Below are 10,938 nucleotides of genomic sequence, written 5' to 3'. Positions count from 1 at the left end.
CTTTTTTCTGAAGAAGGGTCTAGACCTGAAACGTCAGCTTTCCTGCTCCTCTGATGCTGCTTGGCCTGCTGTGTTCATCCAGCTCTACACCTTGTTATCTCAGGTTCTCCAGCATCGGCTGTTCCTACTATCCCTCGTTTATCCCATCATGTCTTTGCTAGCTCTGTTTACTGCAGCATCCTAAAATTAATCCCACTGTTCACTCTGTATTTATTGACCAATATTTGCAAGTACTTCAGCATTTAGTTAATTTTACCTTGAAGATGCAACAGTCTGTGCCTCAACTACTGCCTTGTTTTCATTTCTCACGCTGTTTTCTGTGAAGAAACTTCTTTTCTCACCCTCCCTGATCACTCTTGGCGACCATTTTAAGTTGAATTTTCAGTTCTCCTCAGCCGAAGGTAATTATGTTTCTGAATTCTCAGCCCTTTATGAATCAAAAATATTTGTGTGAATTCTACTCTTAGATTTCTGTGGTAATTGTATCAGAAACTTAAATCACTTCATACCACTAACGTTTCCCAATGTTAGCTGAATCACCATTATACATTATATTTTCAATATCCTTTTAATAGGTTCCTGGAACTGCAGACTCTTTACTTTGACTGTAGTGTAACCAATGCCCTACAACAACTTGCCTTATATAGCATCTTAATGTAGCATAGTAAAACTTCCCAAATTCTTCATTGGAGTGATTATCAAGCAAAATATGCGTTGAATCACTTAAGGAGACATTTGGATAGGTGACTAAGTGCTTGGTCAAAGAGTAGGTTTTAAGGAATGTCTTTGTGGAAAGACAGGCAGCGAAATTCAGGGAGGCAATTCCAGAGCTCAAGCCCCAGACAGCTGGAGACATAGCCACTAATAATAGAGCAATGGAAATTGGGGATGCTCATGAGACTGTGATTGTAGGAGTGCAACGATCTTGGAGACTTGTAGGGCCGAGGGAGATTACAGAGATTGGGAGGCCTAAGTCTTGGAGGCATTTGGAAACAAGGATGAAAATTTTAAGTTTATCGGTACCTCCTTACCCTTTTACTTTGTGCTCTTATTTAAAAAAAAAGCTTGATATCTACCTTGTCATCACACATGGTTCAATGGAGAGTGCAGGAGGGCATGCCAGGAGCAGCACCAGGCATACCTGAAGAAGAGGTGTCAACCTGGTGAAGCCACCAAACAGCACTACTTGCACACCAAACAGCATAAGGAGCAAGTGATAGACAGAGCTAAGCGATCCCACAAACAACGGACCAGATCTAAGCTCTGCAGTCCTGCTACATCCAGTCGTGAATGGTGGTGGATGATTAAACAACTCACTGGAGGAGGAGTCTCCACAAATATCCCCATCCTCAATGATGGAAGGGCCCAGCACATCAGTGCAAAAGATAAGGCTGAAGCTTTTGCAGCAATCTTCAGCCAGAAGTGCCGAGTGGATGATCCATCTTGGCCCCCTCCAGTGGTCCCCAGCTTGACAGATACCAGTCTTCAGCCAATTTGATTCACTCCACGTGATATCAAGAAATGGTTGGAGGCACTGGATACTGCAAAGACTCTGGGCCCTGACAACATTCCGGGAATAGTACTGAAGACTTGTGCTCCAGAACTTGCCACCCCCCTAGCCAAGCACTTCCAGTACCATTACAGCAATGACATCTACCAGACAATGTGGAAAATTGCCCAGGTATGTCCCATACATAAAAAGCAGGACAAATCCAACCCAGCCAATTACCGCCCCTTCAGTCTCCTCTCGATCATCAGTAAAGTGACGGAAGGTCTCACTAACAGTTCTATCAAGCAGCACCTGCTCAGCAATAACCTGCTCAGTGACGCCCAGTTTAGGTTCCGTCAGGGCCACTCAGCTCCTGACCTCATTCCAGCCTTGGTTCAAACATGGACAAAAGAGCTGAATTCCAGAGATGAGCTGAGAGTTACAGCCCTTGATATCAAGGCTGCATTTGACTGAGTGTGGCATCAAGGAGCCCGAGCAAAACTGGAATCAATGGGTATCGGGGGACAAACTCTCCAGTGGTTTGAGTCATACCTGACACATAGGAAAATGGTCATGGTTGTGGGAGATCAATCACCTCAGCTCCAGGACGTCTCTGCAGGAGTTCCTCAGGGTAGTGTCCTAGGCCCAACCATCTTCAGCTGCTTCATCAATGACCTTCCCTCCATCATAAGGTCAGAAGTGGGGATGTTCGCTGATGATTGCACAATGTTCAGCACCATTCGCGACTCCTCAGATATGGAAGCAGTCCGTGTTCAAATGCAACAAGATCTGGACAACATCCAGGCTTGGGCTGACATGTGGCAAGTGACATTCGCACCACACAAATGCCAGGCTATGACCATCACCAATAAGAGACAATCTAACCACCGCCCCTTGACATTCAATGGTGTTACCATCACTGAATCCCCCACTATCAACATCCTGGGGGGGTTATCATCAACCAGAAAGTCAACTGGATTCACCATATAAATACAGTCGCTACAAGAGTACATCAGAGGCTGGGAATATTAAGGCTCGCAACTCACCTCCTGACCCCTCAAAGCCTGTCCACATACCCAAGACATAAGTCTGGAGTGTGATGGAATACTCCCCACTTGCCTGGATGGGTGCAGCTCCAACAACACTCAAAAAGCTCGCTGCCTTTCAGGACAAAGCAGCACTCGCTTGATCGGCACTACACCCTCAAGCATCCACTTCCTCCACCATCGAAGCTCAGTAGCAGCAGTGTGTACTATCTACAAGATGCACTGCAGAAATTCACCAAAGACCCTCAGACAGCACCTTCCAAACCCACGACCACTTTCATCTAGAAGAATAAAGGCAGCAGATACACGGGAACACCACCACCTTCAAATTCGCCTCCAAGTCACTCACCATCCTGACTCGGAAATATATCTCTGTTCCTTCGCTGTCACTGGGTCAAAATCATGGAATTCCCTCCCTAAGAGCATTTAGGATCTACCACAGCACAAGGACTGAAGCGGTTCAAGAAGGCAGCTCACCATCACCTTTTCAAGGAACAACTAGAGATGGGCATTAAATGCTGGCCAGCCAGCGATGCCCACATCCCACAAATGAATAAAAAATAAGTTGGGCAATTCTGTCTTTATATCCCTAGGGAAAGCTGTCCCTGTTTGTTCCTGTCATTTAGCAACTTGACATAGATTATATGGAATTACTTGACTTTATTTACAGATGTTGACTGACCCACCAGGTATTTCTAGCTCGTCTTGTTTCTTACTCTTCTCAAAGAATATTACTGAAGTAATGAAGATTAGCGAGTAGTCTTGTTGAAGAACAAAAACAAAGTTGCTGGAAAAGCTCAGCAGGTCTGGCGGCATCTGTGAAGGAGAAAACAGAGTTAAAGTTTCGAGTCCGGTGACCCTTCCTCAGAACTGATGGTGGCTGGGAAAATGTCAGTTTATATACCTGGCCAGACCAGATAAGGATGGCAGATTTCCTTCCCTGAAGACGTTGGTGAGCCAAAATTCTTTCTACGATAATCGACATAGATCCTTGGCACCATTCCTGAGACTAGCTTTCAATTCCAGATTTATTAATCAAACTAAAATTACACCATCTCAGGAGTTGAACATGGTCTCCCAGGGCACTAGGTTGGCATGTTGGATTACAAATCCATGAATCTATACAAATACATTACCAACTCCTGTTAAGGATATTGAATGGTTTGAAAGTGTATTTGGAGAGGAACTATTTCCTGTGATGGGGGAGTCCGGAGAAAGGGGTAGGTAGAGCGTTAACCTTACAGCCCGGCCATACAGTGGGTTGGCATGAAGCATAAAGATCCCATAAGGCCATAAGATATAAGAGCAAAATTAGACCATTTGGCCCATTGAGTTTTCTCTGCCATTCGATCATAGCTGATACATTTCTCATCCCCATTCTCCTGCTTGATCCCCATACTCATTAAGAACATATATATCTCTGTCTTAAATACACTCAGTGTCTTGACAATGAGTTCCACAGATTCACCATCCTCTGGCTGAAGAAATTCCTCCTCATCTTATGTCTAAAGGGTCATCCCTTCACTCTGAGGCTGTGCCCTTGGGTCCTAATCTCTCCTACTCGTACAAACATCACCTCCATGCTCACTGTATTTAGGCCTCCCAGTATTTTTGTGAAAATCGGGAATTTTTCTTTTCCTGAAAAACTGCTAAAGCAGGAGAACAATTGAAAATGGAAAACTCGGAGCGATGATCTGGTTCAATAGCTGGTTTAACTAAAGGTAATTAAACCCTGGCAGGCATAAATGGAAGAATGTTTGTAAATCCTGTTCCACCAATTGAGTGCAAGATTTTGTAATCCAGTCGAGAACAAACAGAGAGTCTCAGACTTAAAAGGGAGAAAAATCTTGCATTTATATAGCACCTCTCATCACCTCAGAATGTTCCAAAGCACTTTACAACCAATGAAGTGCTATTGAAGCCTGGTCTCTGTTGGAGTAAAGGAAACGCTGCAATGAATTTGTGCAAAAGCACAGACACTGCCAGACCTGCTGAGCTTTTCCAGCAACTTCTGTTTTTGTTCGTGATTTATGGCATCCGCAGTTCTTTCGGTTTTTAATGAATTTGTGCACGTGCTCTTGCGAACTGCAGAAAAGTCAATGGAAAGATGATCTGCTTTAGCCATGTTGATTATAAGTATTAACCGGAAGACTAGGGACAACTCCCCTGCTCTTTGAATAGTGACAGGGATCTTTCATTTCCAGCTGAAAGGGCAGACAATGTTTCAGTCCTGGTGTGGGTCTGGAGTCACATAGAGACCAGACCAGAATATCAGAACATCTTTTATTGTCACTTCAGTACAGGAGTACAATGCAAAGTTTCTACAATGGCTGCCTTTAATGGCGCCATCATAGGTAGAAGTAGCTAGGTACAAATCTTACAGAGTAAAAATTATAGTGTTGTTACAGAGTAAAAGGAGAATATGGATTATCATGAAACAGTGAAAAAAGTCCAGAATGATAATAAGTGGCCATAAGTACTTAAGTTCCAGTTTGCGTCTGGAGGCCCTTGAGCACGAGGCCATGCTGCCTCCCCATGCCGGTCTCCATGTCTGCCTGTTCACTCTCTCTAACGCCATGGGGCTCAGCAGGTGCTGGTTCCACCGCGGGGCCTGTTGAAGATGGCACATTTCCTCCCCTTTCATTTGTGAACCCGATGGGTTTTCTGAAAAAAAAACAACAAAAAAAAAACGATGGTCCTGGACCAGATTTCAGTTAATTTCAACCCCTGCAGTCAGATCTGAATCCATTTTGCCCAAAGTGTTAGCTCCCCCTCTCATTGCATAAGCCCTGTGATATTAATAAAGTCATTCCTCCATATCTGTGAGGGTTCCGTTCCTGAAACCCCTGAATGATGAACCCACTAGTGCGGAGCTTAATAACTTATGGTCATAATAGAGTTACATTCCTGGACCTCAAAATTATCACCATTCGCCTATTATTTTTTGGTTACTTTTTGAGTTAAAATAATAAACACTAAAACATCTGAAATAAAAGTTAATATTAATAGAACAAAATATTAAAAACGATTCTAGTGTATTGTAATTGACTGATAGAGGTGAGACATCCTGTGTACCAGGGATCGGGTGTTGTTGGGGGAGGTTATGGCTGGTTACTGGGTGCGGGAGGGACAGGACGGTGCAGACGTGACTCCCTCCCAGCCACTTTCCCCCGATGATGCGCCCTCCTACTCTACCTGGCGAATGTCCTCAACCTGTTCATCCTCTCCAGCACCTATGCCCTTGCTCGTTGATCGTGGAGGGGAAGAGCTGCATACCAGAACAGGTTGGAGGGTGAGAGTGAGATTGAATGGTGATCTACTGTCACCTTTTACTCTACAATGAACAACATGGTGAAATACAGTGAAAAGCTTCAACGGTCGCCATAAACCAGTGCCATTCAAATACTCCAAGAATAAAAAGACAAAGCTGAAAGAAAGTCCCTCTTTGCTCTGCCATCTCCACCATGAATCCCGAGCCCTGAGCCACCTGACCAACAACACCCACTCCGCCACCTGTGCCAGACCCACCAACGTCAGAGCTGCCATCTCTTTGTCGCCGGGCCCACCTTGCAGACAGGCCGCCAATGCCAGGCCCCGCGCTGGGCCCACACTCACCCCACAACCAGGAGACCCCGTCTCCGGGCCCACCACAACCAGGAGCTGCCACCTCTGCCCTCACCGATGCCTGGAATCCCCACTCTGGGCCCACCACCGCCAGGAGTCCCTGGCTCAGTCGCTTGGCCAGGCCAGGCCAGACCACAGCTCCACTAAGAATCCTGTTCCCCTCCACCACATCACCTCTCTGCTGCCACCGACAGGAGGAAGAAGAAGAAGAAAAAGAAAAAGAAAGAAGACAAAGAGGGTAAAAAAAGAAGGGAGGAAGTGGCCTCCTGGAGCAGATGGGCCCAGGAGTTCGAACATTGCCTATCTTGCTGGTGCCACCATCTTGGATTGGTGCATAAGCGAAAGTGATCGCGGAAAGGAGAGTTTTGCTTGCAGACTCTGAATGATTGGTTACTTATTTTTTGTCACGAGTAGGTGGAAACGTGATTTGTGAGTTGGCGGATACAGAGGAATGACTGTACTACATGACACCACTATCTATGGGTATACTCTCTGCTTCTTTTCCATTGAGGAAATTGCGATGAGCTCTGTTGTTTTCTATAATACCAAATGTTTTATGAGGAGACAGGAGTAAATAACCAAAGTTTCTTGGGGTTGTGCATAAATAATGACTGAATCACTGCTGGCTGCACTTGACCACTCAGATTCATCCAAGGGCTGAATGTATCTCGATCCATGATCACGACCCACCTCTGATCACCAAGCCATCATCTCCCAGACCATCAAAAACTTCATCGGTCTCCCGTCCGCAGCTTTAAACCTGATAGTTCCCCATCCCTGCACCACCCATTTCTCTCTCCTACTCAAAATTCATAAACCTGACTGCCCTAGTCAATCCATTGTGTCTGCCTGCTCCTGCCCCATTGAGCTCATCTCCTCCTACCTCGATTCCATTCTTTCGCCTTTGGTCCAGGAACTCCCCACCTAAGTTCAGGACACAACTCACGCCTTCCACCTTTTCCAAAACTTTCAATTCCCCGGCCCCCAACACCTCATCTTCACCATGAACATTCAGTCCCTGTACACCTGTATCCCCCATGAGGAGGGCCTAAAAACCCTTCACTTCTTCCTGTCCCGTAGGCCCAACCAGTCCCCCTCCCCTGACACTCTCAGTCGCTTGGTGGAACTGGTCCTCTCTCTCAACAATTTTCCCTTTGATTTCTTCCACTTCCTACAAACCAAAGGGATGGCTATGGGCACCCGCATGGGCCCGAGCTATGCCTGCCTCTTCGTAGGATTCATGGAAAAGTCCCTCTTCAACAACTACACCAGCACGATCCCCCATCTCTGTCTCTGCTGCATTGATAACTGTATCGGTGCTGTCTCGTGCTCCTGCGAGGAGCTCGAACAGTTCATCAACTTTGCCAGCACATTCCACCGTGCCCTCAAATTCACCTGCACCATTTCTGACACCTCCCTCCCCTTCCTGGATCTCTCTGTCTCCATCTCTGGAACTGACTCACCACTGACATCCATTTCAAACGCATTGACTCTGACAATTACCTTGACTACACCTCCTCTCACCCATCCTCCTGAAAAAATGCTATCCTATATTCACTATTCCTCCGCCTCTGCCGCATCTGCTCCCAGGATGAGGCATTCTACTCCAGGACTTCCCAGATATCCTTCTACTTTAGGGACTGTAGTTTCCCCTCCTCTGTGCCCTCAACCACATCTCCTCCATTTCCCTCATTTCCGCCCTCAAACCCTCTCTCCCCAACAACAATAAGGATACAGTCCCCTTAGTCCTCACATACCACCTCACCAAACTCTGAATGCAACGCATCATCCTCCGACATTTCCATCACCTACAATCAGACCCCACCACCGAAAAGATATTTCCCTCCCCACTCCTGTCCACTTTCCGCGGGGACCGTTCACTCCGCGACTCCCTTGTCAGCTCCACACTCCCCACCAAACCCTCCACCATACCCGGTATCTTTCCCTGCAACCGCCAGAGGTGCCACCCCCTCTCCCACACCTCCCCTCTCACCTCTGTCCAAGGTCCCAAACAATCCTTCAAAATCCGGCAGAGATTCACCTGCGCTTCATCCAACCTGTATCCGTTGCTCCCGATGTGGTCTCCTCTATATCGGGGAGACCAAACGCAGACTCGGGAACCGGTTCGTGGAGCAACTGCACGCTGCACACACCAACCAACCTGGCCTTCTGGTTGCCATCCACTTTAACACCCCCTCCCACTCCCACTCCCCTGGCGACATGTCTATCCCTGGCCTTCTCCACTGTCCGAGTGAGACCAACGTAAACTGGAAGAACACCTGATATTTCGCCTCGGGAGCTTACAGCCCAACGGCCTCAATATTGACTTCACCAGCTTCAAAATCCCTCCACCCCCAACCTGTCCATCTTCCTGCTCACATATCCTCTCCACCCTTCCCACTGACCAACCACAACTACCCGCTACCTGCATCCACCCATCTCCATCTCACTTTCCTCCCTATCTCACCTACCTCCCCCCTAGTCTTACACCCCCATCCCTATTTATTTCTGGGCTCCCCTCCCCAGTCCTGACAAATGGTTTCAGCCCGAAGCATTGACTTTCCTGCTCCTCAGATGCTGTCTGTCCTGCTGTGCTTTTCCAGCTCCATATTTATTGACTCTAGCTTCCAGCATCTGCATTCCTTACTGTGTCCTAGATCTCCATCTGCTGGCTAAACTGGTATTGCAGAAACATACTTCTCAGATTTAAGAAGGTGCCGGGGCATTTTTGTCTGGAAAATTTTTCCCTGACCCAGTCTGCATCTGCTGTCTGAGGAAGAGAATCCCACAGACCAATAATCTTCTGATAGAGAAAAGAATCCTCATCCCTGTGTTTGCGTGAGCCTTTATTTTTTAAATTGCGTCTCCTTGCTCTCTCATAAGCAGCATACAAAACAGTCACTAAGAATTCATTACTCAGATCGTGGTGAGAATGTGAAATTGCATCACATGGAGTGGTTACGGTGCAGTGTGTAGGTTGATTTAGAAATGGAATAGAAGGTACTGGAGGAAAGGTGAGGTTAAATATGCTGGGAAAGGCTCATTTGGAGATGAAACACTGGACTATTTTGTTGGCCCGAATGGCACTTCTCTGTGCTCGAATCATGGAGTATTACAGCATGGAAAGAGGCCTTTCAGCCCATCGTCATCAAGCAACTATCTACTCTAATCTAATCTTTATATATGCTGTGACATTTCAATTGATCTTCTAAATATTTCTTAAATGTTGACATGGTTTCTGCCTCGATCACCCTTTTAGGCAGAGTTCCAGATACTCACCATCCTCTGAATGAAAACCACATTTTCCTTAAATCCCCTCTAAACCTCCCACCTCTTACATTAAAAACTGTGCCCTCTGGTTATTGATCCCTCTAGTAAGTGGCAATGTTTGTTCATAGCGACTATTTATTCTGACTCAATTTATTCCCATCTAAACCCCTCAGCATTTTGTACACCTCAATCAGATCCCCTCTCAGCCTTGTTTGCTCTAAGGGAAATACCCCGAGCCTATTAAGTCTCCCTTTATAGCTGAATCCAACCCAGGCAATATCCTGGTGAATCTCCTCCGCACCCCCTCCAGTGCAATCATATACTTCCCATCCTGTGGCGACCAGAACTGCACACCATGCTCCAATTGTGGCCTGACTAATGTTTTATGTAACTCCTTGCTTTTGTATTCAGTGCCTCAACTAATAATGGCAAGAATCCCAAATGCCTTCTTACCTACCTGTCCTGCTGCCTTCAAGTACCTATGGACATGCACACTGAGGTCCCTCTGATCTTCTGTATCTCCTAGGGCCCTACATTTGCCATTGTTCTGTCCATTTGACCAGCCCATCGACGTCCTCCTGTAGTATAAGGCTTTCCTCTTCATTATTTGCCACACCACCTATTTTAATGTCATCTGTGAATAGCGATGAAACCACCAATGTTCATGACCAAATCATAAATGCACCATACAAACAGCCAGAAACCCTGCTGAACACCACTGGGTGCAAGCTTCTAGTTACAAAATCAACCTTCGACCATTACCCTCTCCTTCCCGCCTCTGAGCCAGTTTTGGATCCATTTTGCCAATTTGCCCTAGATCCCAAAGGCTCTTAATTTCTTGACCTGGCTCCCAGGCAAAACGTTGTGAAGAGCCTTATTGAAGTCAATGTAGACCACCTTACCACTCCACCCTCATTTACACACCTAGTCACTTCCTCAAAAAACTCAAACAGATTTATCAGATGTGCCCTCCCTTTGACAAAGCCATGCTGATTATCCCTGATTAATCCTTATCTCTCCAAACTGTGCCCAAGATTCAGTTTAGCATTTCGTCTGTAAGCTGGCACCTCCAACAGTGTGGTACTCCCTTGGCACTCCTACCACAGAGTTCCCCTAGACTATTGTGCACTTGATTAGGATTTGATTGAACAGCATTCTGTCGCAGAGTTTCGAGGGCTAGCACAGAATCACAGACAACAACTTCTTTAAGACCTTTTTTTTAAAATCCACTTCTTTCATCAGCATTTCAGATATTTCTCTCAGTATCTTTCTCTTTACCATCAATTTTACTCTCCTACTGCGTCTATTCAGCACTGTAGGGCATTCTGAAGAAGAGTCATACTGGATTCAGAAGGTTAACTCTGTTTCTCTTTTCAGAGATGCTGCCAGACCTGCTGAGTTTCTCCAGCACTCTGTGTTTCAGATTTCCAGCATCCACAGTATCTTGCATTTATTACTGTAGGACATTGTTTTATGTTTATGGAATCAAATTAGTGCAAGTTCATCCCT

General features: G+C 46.1%; 1 protein-coding gene across 1 annotated transcript in view; it reads left to right on the top strand.

The window, feature by feature from the left end:
- stpg2 (sperm-tail PG-rich repeat containing 2) overlaps positions 1-10,938 on the top strand; it is a 311,631-nt gene that overhangs the window by 2,892 nt on the left and 297,801 nt on the right. The window lies entirely within an intron of this gene.

This window comes from Rhincodon typus, chromosome 1 (genome assembly GCF_021869965.1).
Source record: "Rhincodon typus isolate 14 chromosome 1, sRhiTyp1.1, whole genome shotgun sequence".
Taxonomy (NCBI): domain Eukaryota; kingdom Metazoa; phylum Chordata; class Chondrichthyes; order Orectolobiformes; family Rhincodontidae; genus Rhincodon; species Rhincodon typus.
Note: the sequence above shows the minus strand (reverse complement) of the source record. Positions and strands in the feature narration are given on the sequence as shown.